General features: G+C 37.4%; 1 pseudogene; it reads right to left on the bottom strand.

Annotated features, from left to right (window-relative positions):
• Positions 1-701: 701 nt before the first annotated feature.
• LOC110575979 lies at positions 702-1,235 on the bottom strand (annotated as a pseudogene).
• Positions 1,236-14,764: the final 13,529 nt, after the last annotated feature.

The following is a 14,764-nucleotide window of genomic DNA, read 5'->3' as shown; positions in this document are numbered from 1 at the left end:
CTTTCACTTACAATTTTATTGAACCTTTTCTTTTTTTTCTTAGTATAGCTAGTTTGTTAATTTTCTTTTTAAAACACAACTAAGTTTTGTCAATCCTTTTTATTTGTTTTTCTCATCTCCATTTTATTGATTTCTGCTCTAAACTTCATTATTTTCTTCCTTTTGCCAATTTGGGGCTTAGTTTCCTTTTCTAGTTCCTTGAGGTGTAAAATTAGGTTATTTGAGATAATACTTTTTTTTCTTAATTTAGGCATTTATCACTATTAGAATTGCTTTTTCTGTATCCTGAAAGTTTTGGTATGTTGTGTATCCCCATTATTATTTGCCTCAAGATAGTTTTCTATTTCTCTTTTGATTTATTCTTCAACCTATTGGGTGTTCATAATCATGCTATTTAATATTTCCACGTTTGTGAATTTTCTAATTTTCTTCCTGTTATTGATTTCCAGTTTGATACAATTGTGTTCTTGAATTGATTTCAACTTGATATGATTTCAACCTCAATTTGTTAAGACTTGCTTCTATGTAAAAATCACTTTTATAATAAAGCTCCTTTCATTAAAACATACTCCAATCAACTCTTGCAAAGGAAAGCTCACCTAATCCCAAGTCAACAATATAAAAGCAAGGAGAAAGGACAGGTTCTCTGCTGTGATCATGTTCAGGACATTCAGAAGGGTGAATGAAGGGTGAGCTAGACCCTAGGAGCACCATTGCGCTGTCTGTGCCAAAATTTTCACATACTGCCCACCACCACCCAGCCTCGAAATGGTCAGCTGGTGGGTTGTATGCTACCCACACTGGTTCTCCCACAAAGAGCCACATGGCCTTCATGTAGGTCTTTTCCTCAGCATGAAGCAGTGATAAATCCCTACAGGAAGAGATATCATGTCTCCTTTTTCCATGAAAATGTGGATCCACGTGTCTTCTTTATTTCTCACATCAAAGTAGCCACTGCTGTCCAAGATGGAGCAGATCTCATCACCCAGGTGCTCCTCACAGAACATCTTAATCTTTTTTTCGTGATTTAGTTGTTTATCTTTGCATACAGTTATTATGTCCATCCAGGAGTAGTTTCTCTCTCTTCAGGTTTTTCTAATTCTGGATCATTCTCGTATTTGTCAGCAACCAACTTCTAGCAAAGAACTCCCAACTGGTGCAGCTGCTCCAGGCCAACTGGGAGGCTGGTTTGGTGTGGTGGGGCCACCTGGGGTCATGGACAGACTCTGCACCATGGCCCAGCTGGGGCACTGGGAGCACCTGCCTGCTCAAATTCCCTGCTTATCTGGCCCACTAACCCCACACCAGTAGCTATGGGAGGTGGTGGAGGAAGAGTGGCCCTTATATACTTTTGATGATGACTTATTTTTCATCATATGATGACCTTCTTTGTCTCATTATGACAGTTTTGATTCAAAATCTATTTTGTCTGATGTAAGTGTGGCCACCTCTGTTCTCTCTTGGTTTCCATCTTCACGAATATCTTTTTTTCCATTCATTCACTCTCAGCCTATTCATGCTCTTAAAGCTATAATGAATCTTCTGTAGATAGCATATTGTTGGATCTTGTTTTTTCATCCCTTTAGCCTTTTTATATCTTTTGATTGGCAAATTAATTCTTTTACATTTGTGATAAAATGAAAGCTTCTTTAGGAGTACTCATCGCATACCAGGAAACCCCAATAAGGCTATCACTGGGTTTCTTAGTAGAAGTTTTGCAGGCCTGGAGAGAGTAAGATCCAGTATGCTGAAAGAAAGTGGAAAAAAAGAAAAAAAGAAAAAAGAAAACTATACCTGGCAAAGCTGTCTTTCAAAAATGAAGAGAAAAAGACTTTCCCAGACAAGCATAACCACAGGAAGTTTATCACCATGAGACCTGTCTGACAAGAAAAGCAAAAGGGGGTTCCTCAAATTAAAATGAAAGACACTAATTAGTAACATGAAAACATATAAAAGTATAAAACTCACCATTAAGGTAAGTATACAAATTCTGAATACTCCAACACTTTAAATAATTGTAAATAATTTTTAACTCTGCTTATGGCCCAGAACATTCTGAAGTCATATTCATTATATATTAAACTCATCACCACATTCCTCCACCAACAATATTTATATGTTGCTTATCTGGGATTTTCAAGATCAGAGACGGCAGTTGTTTTATTCACTCCTGACATACATAGTGCCATACCTGGCACATAAAACTAGTCCTTAGCTAAAAAACAAAATAGTTACAAATGTTATTTAATGGGCTATGTCAGTTCTGTTCAGAGTGTGGCCCTCAGACCAACAGCATTGGCGTTACTGGAATTTGTTTAAGTCCATTAGTCCTACATAGACACATAAAATCGGAATACACAGAGGTTGGGATGACGCATATGTGTTTTAACAAAATCTCCAGGTGATTTGTACACTAATTAAAGTTTGAGAAGCCCTAGTCTAGGTCAAGTCTTTAAGAGGCAAGTAATATGTTTAGAACTTTTATTTTGAAAGTATAATGCCATTTAAAGGGGGACATTTTTATAGTCAAATACATGGACAGATATAGTGGATAGTTAGCACATTCACATAAAGATAAACTCTTCTGGATTTAGAGCCTTTATCTCTTAATTTATTTTCATATTTCAAAAAATTAAGTGACCACTTTTGACATGCTGGTGGTATTAATGAGTGTGCACTGGGTATACAAGAATAAATTAGAAACTTAACGTGTATCTGAAAGAGATAGAATCCTTGCATTATCATACATGAATCGTGACAAATAATGAGTGTGCCATAAAAATTCAAATAAAATTAATCTTGACAAGAAAAAAACTCAGTAGTCAAGGAATATGATGACAGCTTAAGAGTATTGCTAATATTGGGCTCCTGGGTGGCTCAGTCGCTAAGCGTCTGCCTTCGGCTCAGGTTATGATCCCAGGATCCTGGGATTGAGTCCCACATCGGGCTCCCTGCTCGGCGGGAAGCCTGCTTCTCCCTCCCCCACTCGCCCTGCTTATGTTCCCTCTCTCACTGTGTCTCTCTGTCAAATAAATAAATAAAATCTTTAAAAAAAAAAGAGTATTGCTAATATTGAGAAAAACCATTCAGAAGAAAGCATACTCTGAATTCTTCTTAAGTAGAGTACAATACTTTATTACAAAGGAAAATAAGCACTCACTGCATATAACCAACAGCTTAGTAAAAGTTTCAGGGGAAAAAAAACACATACACATTTGGGAAGTTGTAAGGCAGAAACATTGACTAGAAGGGAAAATAGAGATTGAGACACAAAGGAAAGTGAGAATAACAATAAAAAAAATAAGCTAGAGATAGAGAACAGATGGAGATATAGCCAGAGGTAGAAAAAAAGAGCAAAAGGATCTTGGAGGCAGTTAGCTGAGGATATGTAAACTCCTAAATATGAAGATACTTGTATGGGGGCTTCAGAACTGCTTAGACACTCAATGAGCTGTATGTGAACACATTCACATGCCTCCCGCCCACCCACTTTCCCACTTGTAGCTACAGACAAAAAGGAGAAGGATGAGAACGGTGTTTGGAACTCTATTCTAAAGGCATTTTTGTCCTGGTGTGTAGGAAGTGTTGAAAATAATAAGGCTGTTTTTAAGATGCCATTCCTTGGCTTTCTATGGGAGAAGTATCACATCCACTGTAAGATAGCAATCTACTCAGGAGAATTCAAAATCCTACCCAGGAGAGACACAGTGTTGGAATTATCATCAAGTACCATGTTATTATAAGAATGTCTTTTCTTCCCAAATTTCAGAAGGAATAGCACGTTTTGAGACTTTTATTACTTTCATAAACATCACTACAAAAACAGATTATTGTTATGTTGTTGTTGTTTTTTTTTAATTAAAAGTAATTCTTAGAACAACATCAAACCAAGCTAAAGCTACCTGAGGAGAGAGAAACTAGTCAGTTTTCAACTGCTATAACCACACTCTATTGACGGACATCTTTACATGGACACATTTATGTGCAAGTGAATTTTAGAAAAAGAAGCTCACAGGCTGCACCAATTTTTAGTGCCAATCCACCAAGTAGCTACAATCATTGCTATTTTAATAACTGTATTCATTTCAAAGAAACCCAAGTAATGCAGCTTTCTGCAAAAGCCTTGAAACTGACTAAGCCCTTAGGGTATCAGCATTTCTCAAGGAAAGAGGTTCACAGTTTTCCATGCTATTTATAAGCATATTGAAAGAGAAAGATTAAAAACAGCATTGTGTCTCCCTACATTTTATGCCTGCCAACTCTTTACTCATATTATAAAAAAGAAAAAAGAAAAGAGTGTAAACTAAGAGGATATAATCTACTCATACCTTGATTAAACTAAGGCAGAAAAATCCAAAAGTTGCTGTGCTGCTCTGGAGAAATGCGTGGGGGGTATCTGATGAAGCCAGTCATTCTGCAAAAGCCCTCACATTTGTGGAGCCTGTCATATACCAATTCAGCTGATCACTTCCATGAAGCCTTCAGAGAACAATCCAGTTATATCCTGATTTCTTCCCTGCTCATAAACACCAGATTATATTCTCAAGTGGCATATATAAATCTTGATGTGGGATGACCCTCCCCACCTGGATCATATAGTCTTGAAGAAGCTTCCCTTACAGCCCACCCAGGATGCAATACAGTATTTTATGCACAGAAGATGCTAAATATTTCAGTTTAAGACTGAGTCATCATGCTTAATGTATTTACCAGAGATTCCATATTTGTCACACAAGGATATTTGACTCAGCCAATATTGTAACCACATGTAATTTGTTTAGGAGCTGAGTACTTTTATAATGGTTGCCAAGGATAATAAATCTAAGCAGAATTCAAAACTCACATTTTGTATTCATTATAAACTTTTCTAAAGTGAGAAGAAGTCCAAGCTTTTTATACCCAACATTTCCAGAGAAAATTGAGGGATAATTCTTTAAAGACTGGGGAGAGATGAGAAAAATGGGAAAAGTCTTTCAAGTTTGGGGAGAAATGAGAAAAAGAAGACAACATTTGTAAACCCGACATTCCTTATACTATCCTTCATAGTCAGGGATTTACTTTGGGATTAAATGGGTCATGGGTGCATTGATCATGATTGCCAAGCCCAAAAATCCAGAAGTAGTCTGCTGAGGCAATATTTGTAATTAGGATTGTTGAAAAATCTGGAATAGTAGCCAAAGACATGAGACTCTTTATATTCTACTCATTTAGGCTTAGAGGAGGTTACTGTTTAGGATCCAAGATTTCAACCTGGCCAAAGAGAGTTTGGAGAAAAAAATAATTTCTACTCTTCTGAAGAGGAAGTTTACCTTCCACCTTCAAACTGTTATGTTGCAGCATAATTACTGTAAACATACTTAGCCAGTTGTGTAGAAAATTTCAGTGTCTATGTTTCAGAGGATACCCAGTTTTTCTTGGAAAATTTTAGAACTCCAATCAACAGTTGCTAATCTGTAGTAGCCTGCGGCTCTTGAAAGTCATGAAGCACCTTGTTGGTGATCATTTCTGAAAACAGTGTCACACCCTGCATCCAGGTACCAAGTGAAAATTCCTCCCGTGTGTAACAGTTTGAACACATTTCTTCCCAAATGTCTTGCATGTTTCTCAAAAGATTAAGTTTATCTCTCCAACATTCCCAAATAAATGCCTTTGTGCATATCCAAGATAATCACAAATTTAACTTTTCAGGCAGGAGAAAGATGATACAGTATGAAAGATTGGGAAAATATCAAGATTGGGCACCAATCTGCTTGGTTTCTAATCTCATCTGTGAAATAATCCTTTTTTTTTTTTTTTAAGATTTTATTTATTTGACAGAGAGAGACACAGCGAGAGAGGGAACACAAGCAGCGGGAGTGGGAGAGGGAGAAGCAGGCTTCCCGCGGAGCAGGGAGCCCGATGCGGGGCTCGATCCCAGGACTCCGGGATCATGACCCAAGCCGAAGGCAGACGCTTAACGACTGAGCCACCCAGGCACCCCTGTGAAATAATCTTGAGAATAAATATCTTCAGCTCTCTGGAATTCAGCTAAATAATTTCCATAATCTTACCCAGCTTTATTCTGTAACACAAGGAGCCTGGAATATCTCTATTGTTTTTTGACCATTATCATGATAACAATATATTGTCAATAAATATATATAATATTCTCCTTTTCTTTCATCTGCATAATGTGCTGTTTTTTTCTAGCCTGATATAAAACTGAGGAATTTACAGACCCTGTATTAATTAGGGTTCCTCTGGTCAAAATTAATAAAATGTGACTTGAATTCATTCAAAAAGAAAACAGATTTTTTATAAGTGTTGAATAAAATCTGGAATATCATATAGGTCCATCCTGGCACATTCAAAGAAATATGGTCTGTTAATCAAATTTAATTATTGATAAAAAAATAACTAAAATCTTCACTGAAGTCTCTCAAATTCAAAGAGATAGATTTGTAACTCAAAGTATTTCATAAAATTCTCCATTTCTCTAGTTCTCAACAGCTCTCACCTACTGAGGCCAGCTTCCTGCCCCTCTTTCCACTCCCTCTGAGTCCACTCCTAATCAAACAGTACCCTAAGCACCTCCGCTTTTCAAAATTCCATAGTCTTGCCTATTTTTAATCTCCCCTTCCAATGTAAAGTAAAGCTCTCCTCTTCCTAATGTCAGGTCTCTCTACCAATCACTCAAAATCAGTAGTACAAAGCCAGGGAACTTGAAATCAACTTTAGAAAGTGAAGAAAAAGAGGGAAAAGGAGAGGGATTATCTCAGTGGGGATATTGAAAAGGGAAAAGTTTGAAAACTTTTATAATTTTACATATTCTTTTATTTTCTATACATTCATGGGGAGAGGGGCAGCGGGCTCCTGAGCAATTTATTTGAAGCATATATCTGGGTCTCTGGAATACACTAGAAAGAGTAGTATGGATATTTTCAAGGGTATCTTTTTTCAAACTCTGCTTTTTCTGTTAGTGCATATTTGTATCTTTCTTCTCTCCTGCTCTAGAAACTGTTCTTCACTGCATTTTTGTCTCTACATGGGAGAAAGCACATTCCCAGTGAGCTTTACATTTAATATGTATGTATTCAGCTACTCAGAGAGTAAATAATCTCTTTGTAATAGGAAGGGAATCTGATTCAATTATTTATTTATTTATTTATTTTATTTTTTAATTTATTTATTTGACAGAGAGCACAAGTAGGCAGAGCAGCAGGCAGAGGGAAAGGGAGAAGCAGGCTCTCTGCTGAGCAGGGAGCCCAATGCGGGGCTCGATCCCAGGACCCTGGGATCATGACCTGAGCCGAAGGCAGCCGCTTAACCGACTGAGCCACCCAGGCGCCCCTGATTCAATTTATATCTCAGGTCCATTCAACATCTAATTAAAAATGGCCAAGGTGATTGGTGCATATTATCCCAAATACATCTCGATATGGATACAAGAAGGATTTTTTTTTTAAGATTTTTATTTATTTGACAAAGAGAGACACAGCGAGAGAGGGAACACAAGCAGGGGGAGTGGGAGAGGGAGAAGCAGGCTTCCTGCGGAGCAGGGATCCCGATGCGGGGCTCGATCCCAGGACCTGAGCCAAAGGCAGACGCCTAACGACTGAGCCACCCAGGCGCCCCTACAAGGAGGATTTCTTAAAATGCAGTGGAGGGTACGGTCTGCAAAGACATAGCAGCTGGCATCAATTCCAGGGCAATCATGAATTCCAAGTCTGAGTGTAAGAGCAAAATTCCTGATTATTTACATAGGCTTGGAGCATCATCCCTCTCCTCTTCATTGTTGTTATTTTAGTTGTATTTCATGTCTCAGTTTCAGTGATGTATCCCTTATTGGAGAGATACTTTAAAAATACATTTCTAGAGATAAAATGTTTTGTTCATTACTCATTGTTCATCTTTGCACAATATTGTCACATGTATCAGTTTTCCTAATGAAACTTACTGATTTTTATTTTTAACCAGAATCTTGCTTTCAGAATAGTAAGATATTAAAAAATTTCAATATATTCACTGTATAGATGATGCAACTGAGAGACTTATCCAAGACCACAGAGCTGGTAGGAAGAAAACACAGCAATTTTATCTCCTCTTGCTTTTCATTTAATTTCACCAGTGGGCCCAAGCAATGCCAGTAAACCTGTTCTGTGCTTTGGAAGCAGAGTCAACTTAGGGTTGGCTAGGTTACAGTATCTAATTTTCGGAAGAAAGATAAAGGCAGAACCAGTAGTTTTGTAATTTAATACAAGTTAATATGCTAGCTAAATTCATTGTTAAGCTAGGTACCAAGTTATATGACCCAGAAAATTCATAAAACTCTGGATTTTCTTTGTATCTTAATACCTATAGTAATAGTGAATTCTTCCATGGCTTTAGCTGCACATAAGAGGTTTTAAAATGACCTTCAATCAAACACCTACATTCCAGGCATACAGAAAGAATTCATTTAGAATGTAAAACTGGATTTGAACTTTCTTTAGTCAGATTCACCTAGACTTTGCATTCAACTCTTTTTACATCAATAAGAAGGGAGAAAGAAGGAGGAAAAAGATTGTGCTATCTAATTTGAGGATGATAAGGGTGGGAAGGAAGATGGGCAAACATGGGGTCCAAATATTTAACTACACTGACTAGAGAGACCAGCAAAACCATGGGGCAGAAGCAAGCAAACTGCAAAAGTTTTCTTGGTGCTCAAGTTATGTAAAGCCTAGACTTCCGAAGGGCAGCAACAAAAGAGCTGGATTACAGAGAGATCCAGATCCAAGAAGTCTCCAGTCAAGGCCAAATTCACACAGATAAGTGCATATTAGAACATGGGATTAGGTGGGCTAGGGGTTGGGGCTAGTGGAACTAGGAGGCAAGTCAAAAGTATTTACGGATGAGTTGGTAAAAGCCAACCAAACTTGGAGGATTTCATCTTTGTAATAGTCAATTTTATGTGTCGACTTTACTTGGTTACTTGAAGCCCAGATAGCTGGTAAACTTTATTTCTGGGAGTGTCAGTGAGGGTGCTTTTAGAAGAGACTAGCATTTAAATCAGTAAAGAAGCTCCATTCTCACGAATGTGGGCAGGCATCACCCCATCTGTTAAGGGCCCTAAAAGAACTAAAAGGTAGAGGAAGGATACATTCTCTCTCTCTCTCTGTCTTCTTGAGCTGGAGCGTCCAATTTTGTATGTGTGTGTGTGTCTAATGTTTTTATTGAATGGGGACATCCCATGTTCGCCTTCCCCTGGACATTGGAGCTCCCGGTTCTTAAGCCTCCAGCCTTGGACTGAATTACACCATCAGCTGTCCTCATTCACCAGCTTGCAGATAGCATCTTATAAAGGGCTGTGGTTAGTCTTGAGTGGGCTTCATATGAAACACCACAATGATTGATGATGCACCACTTAGAATAACTATAGTTTTCAATTGTTGACTCATGGTGATAGGGTTGTAATGAATATATACGTTTAAATATATGATAATCTTTTAAAAGATGTTTTCCACTTGGGATATACATTCTTTGGTCCTGAAATCTTAACAAGATGCTACTCTTCTTTTACTTAACCCATCAAGTTTCAAATTAATCTGAAAAGTCTCTCTCGTTCTGTTTCTTCTAAATGCCTCTTTGGAATTTGACTTTCTCTTTAAAATAGACATGATATGAATACACTGAGACTTGTGACACAGCCAACACAAGAAACTCTGGGATTTTCCTGACTCAAGTTCAGAAAGATCTCTGCTTCCCTCCACATTGCTAACTTACACTCAATGCTCACTTTCATCCTCACTTTCTCATGGTCAGCCTGGATATTAGAAAGAAAATCACACAGACACAGGATTCCTGGTGTGCAGTAAACACAAAATCAGCTTTCTTAAAATTTCAAGATCTGTGTTCATGAAAAGAAAAAGAGAAAAAGTAAAAGTTTCTAAGTGGGCCCAGTTCTTCTTTTAGATCTATTTAAATGTTACATATAGCTTTAAAAATCTATATATATCTTTAAAAATATATATATTTTTTAAATGTTATATATATATACACCATATATATAAGATTTATAGCTTATAAAGTATAAAAATAAGCAAATAAGATTTCTGATTTTCTTATCTGTAAAACGGGGATGATATATATGCCATTATTATTGCAGATGTGCAGGTCCATCTGGGTCAGCATTATTTATTTGTTTGTTTATTTGTTTATTTATAGCTGAAATCAAGTGTCAGATGCTTTACCGACTGAGCCCAACTGTGTGGGTAATTATTTATTTATTTATTTTTGGTTAAAGATTTTATTTATTTATTTATTTATTTATGTGTCAGAGAGAGAGAGAGAGAATGAGCACAGAAGCGGGGGGCGGGGGGGAGCGTCAGGGAGAGGGAGAAGCAGGCTCCCTGCTGAGCAAGGAGCCTGATGCAGGACTTGATCCCAGCCTTCTGGGATCAGGACCTGAGCCGAAGGCGGACACTTAACCAACTGAGCCACCCAAGTGTCCCAACTGCGTGGGTATTTAAACATGAGGCTACCAAATACTCGTAGTCGAGATGATCACAGCAACTACTCCAATCTTGAATTTGGAAACATGTAAATTCAGGGACTTAGCCCAGATTTACTGAGTCAAAACTTCTGGAGATGAATCTGAATATTTTTTTAAGTTCCTCAGTGAATTCTGATAGATGGCCAACTTTGGGTTTTAGTGAATAAACACCTGTTGAAATTTTTGATATTAATACAATTTTAACAACCAATTCTTACTGTGTGTTTATGGTTCGCTTGGCACTTTGCTATGCATAATATATGCTGCATTCTCATAACTACCATAGAAAGAAATAGAATGCGGCACCTGGGTGGCTCAGTCCTGAAGCGTCTGCCTTCAGCTCAGGTCACGATCCCAGGGTCCTGGTACCGGCCTCGCATCAGGCTCCCTGCTCAGCAGGAAGACTGCTTCTCCCTCTCCCACTCCCCCTGCTTGTATCCCCTCTCTCATTGTCTCTCTCTGTCAGGTAAATAAATAAAATCTTAAAAAAGAAAAAAAAAAGAAATAGCTTAATTGCATTTGACAGATTAGGAAACAGGCACAGAAGGGAAGCAATTCCCCTAAGTGGCAAAGTGGGATGATGACAAAGCTGGGACTGAAACCCAGTTCTTCCTGACTCCAGAACTAGTCCAGTAATCTTAACCAGTGCAGTAAACTATCTGTTCTAAAACACTGTGATACACTCTTCTCCTTTCTTCCCTGTGTATTTCCATAGTTCCATAACAACTAAAACCATCTGAGCATGTTCTACTTTGATTGTGTTTTGAGCAATGGGTAGGAATGTGCTCCAAACTGCAAATCTGTGTGAAATTATGGATAAATTTCCCTTAATTTCTTTCTGTTTCATTTATAGTGTCAACACATTTGTAGCTTTCAGAATTATCTACGCATTTGAGAGCTAATTAGAAAACTTTAAAAATGATGAAATGTTCACAAAGCCTTTGTAACTTCTTTTTCTTTTTAAACATGAACAACAGCAACGGTCCCTTTCCTTTTAGAAAGCTACTCATCACCAAAAGAATCTAATGCTTCCAGGCACCATTTTTTTTTTTTGCCTTTATTTCCTGGTTTCCATTTAACTATGTTGCTACTTTCTAGATATGAACAGGGATATATTGATGACATTAACTTAGAGTCATATTTGAGGGAACAGTTATAGTTACCAAGAGAATTGATTAGCCATGCATTGGATTCTGATTAGTCCTCTGTACAAAAGACCCCAAAACAGAGTGGTTGATATAGTACAAAAGTTATTTTTATCTTACATAGCCTATTACAGGGGCTATTACAGAGGGTAAAAGAAAGCAAGCATCTAGGCTTCTTCTTTTTTTTTTTTTTAAGATTTTATTTATTTGAGAGCGAGAGACAGATAGCGAGTGAGAATACTGAGCGGGGAGGAGAGGGAGAAGCAGGCTCCCCACTGAGCAAGGAGCCCAATGTGGGGCTCGATCCCAGGACTCTGGGATCATGACCTGAGCCAAAGGCAGCCGCCTAACCAACTGAGCCACCCAGGCGCCCCAACATCTAGGCTTCTTCTATCTTTTGGTCTTTGCCTTCCTTGACATGTTGTACAGAGACCATGGTTTAACCCCTTACCCAGACTTACAGTAGAGCCATATGAAAAGAAAAAGGGAGGGGGAGAAGTATACCTTTTTCTTTTAAGGACATGACCCAAGAGTTAATCCCAGCTTTTTTGTTCATATGCCACTGGACAGAGCCTAGTCACATGGCCACACCTACGTGCCTAGAAGACTGTCTGGTATGGACCTGGATGTATGGCTATGTGCTCAGGTAAGATTTATATACTATATGAGAAAAAAAATGGACATGGATGGGCAATGTCAGCCTCTGACATTATCCCCATTGTTTTAGAGACAAACATTCATGTGTTCAGAAGAGATACAGTTCCATTTTTTCCACCTTGATCTTATTTCTTGACCTATCTCACTTAATCCCTGGTTAGACTTTAATAAAGAAAGCCTATTTAAGTCAAAGCTTAGAGTAGAAGTTCTACAGCATTGGTAAACATTTTTTTTTTTTGACTGTGCCATCTCTACAGATGCTAATGAGGTCTTAATGGATGAAAGCCTTAAAATAAATAGTAGGATCTTTTTTTGTAAGGAAAATACTCTTTCTATTGATGTACTGCAGCTTCAGTGCCTTCTATCAAATTAAGCAAATGTCTTCTACTACTGAAAGCAGCATAAAAACATTGAAAGGACATTCAATAATCCGCAAATGTCAGGAAACTTAGGTCTTAGTCTTGATTGTACAGGTGACAAGCTGAATGGCCTTTGGTAAGACACTTTGTGATATTAATGTTGTGGGCAAAAGAATAGCTCTCCAAAGATGTCTGGATCCTAATCCCTAGAACCTGTGACTACGTTAGGTTATATGGCAAAGGGGAATTAAGTCTGCAGGTGGAATAGAAGCTGCTAATGAGCTAACTTTGAGATAGGGAATTATACTGTATACTTCTGGTAGACCCAATGTAATTATAAGAGTGTTGTTTTAAATAACTAAGTTTGTGGTAATTTTTTATAGTAGTATTGGAAACAAATACCTTTATTTGTATTATATTTAGATTCAAGAGTTTTACTACTTGATTCAAAGCATCTCTTTGACTCTCTCAAGTAAGTATTGAAGGAAACCTAGGATTGAGGAAGTTAAGTAACTTTCTCAAAGTCACACAGGAATTGGTGAAAAAAGTACTCAAATATTGTTCAAAAGTCTACAGTGTCCTATTTAAGAAATAGTCTTTGTACTTTATAATATTTTGTTCCACTATGTATTTGTTTTATATACTTTTCCAAATGTGTTATATTTCACAATAAACAAAATATAAAATCAAAAACAAAAAGACATAGTCTTTGTATTCAGGGACCTTAGAGGGGTTCTGATTCATTAATTTTATGGTGTTTTGAAGAGCACAGAATAGGAGTTGGCAAACTTTTCTATGAATACCCACACGGGAAATGTTTTAGGCTTTGTAGGCCAAATGTTCTCTGGGCATACTCGACTTTGCCATTGTAGCATGAAAGCAGCCATAGACAATACCATAAAAATGAGTGTGGCTATATTCCAATAAAACTTTATTTACAAAAATAGGCAGTGGACCAGGATTCGCCCATGGGTGTGGTTTACTAATCACAGCTCTAGAATACAAGAGCTTAAATACAGGGCATTCTTCTATTAAATGGTTTAGCTTAATGGAGATTATTCTCTGTGTATAGGTAAAGACTGTTAATAGAAGGTATAATTCATAATGAATTGGACTTCATCCTGGTACTTTTCATAGCTATTCCTTTCCTGATATGCTACCCCTCCCCCAGCTCCCATGTGTACACAGCTAACTTCTCCTCTCTTTTCTTATCAAATCTGGTCTTCCCCATGAGACCTACCTTGATCAACCCATTTCAAATGAGAACTTTTTTGCCATAACTGCATGATAGATCCCCTTTACCTTGTTCTATATCCCCCCCATCAAGATATTTATTACCTTCTGATATATAATGTATTTATTCATTTTATCTGTGGTTAAGTGCCTGTCTTCCCCTAATAAAAATGATCTTTGCCTTGTTTGGCTTGCTGACATATCGCAAGTACCTTAATATAGTACTTAGTACATAGCAGACTATCCACACATATTTGTTGACTAAATATTTTCCACGGTATCTTATTTGTTTCTTGTTAGGTCAGATTTGTAAAGCATTAATTTCTTTACACTTGAAGTGTATATGTGACCAGAAGACTTCACTTAATATTAAATTTCATTTTCCCCTGGGATAGTGCATTTTCACTGCCTTGTTAAACACAAACATAATTCCTTTTAACCTACTGAATCTCCCCCCATTCAGATGAATTTGAGGTTTTCTATTCCTGTCTGTAAATTCACTTTCCATGCAATTCCAAATATTTGTTGCTTTTTTCTCCAGAGAATCTCACATCAGTGATCACAAAGCACTTGGAAAATATTTCAGAAACAAGTGGCTATTTAAATGCAAGTTTCAATATGATAATGAAGGAAAGGAGAGACATTGCAAGACACAAATGAAAGATAGAGCATGCCTGTGTTTATCCTAGAGCTGTATTGGGATTCCTACAATGATTAATGATGCAATAATATAATAAGAACTCAGTGGCCATGAGGCAGTGGCATTTGCAAATAAAGAATGAGATCGGAAAGTAATCAGCAGCAACTTCGAACTTAGTTAAGGTTCCAAGTTATGCACCATTTTTTATATCATGTTCGTT

The sequence above is a fragment of the Neomonachus schauinslandi genome, chromosome 11, assembly GCF_002201575.2.
Source record: "Neomonachus schauinslandi chromosome 11, ASM220157v2, whole genome shotgun sequence".
In the NCBI taxonomy this organism is placed as follows: Eukaryota; Metazoa; Chordata; class Mammalia; order Carnivora; family Phocidae; genus Neomonachus; species Neomonachus schauinslandi.
This window is presented reverse-complemented; position numbering and strand designations above follow the sequence as displayed.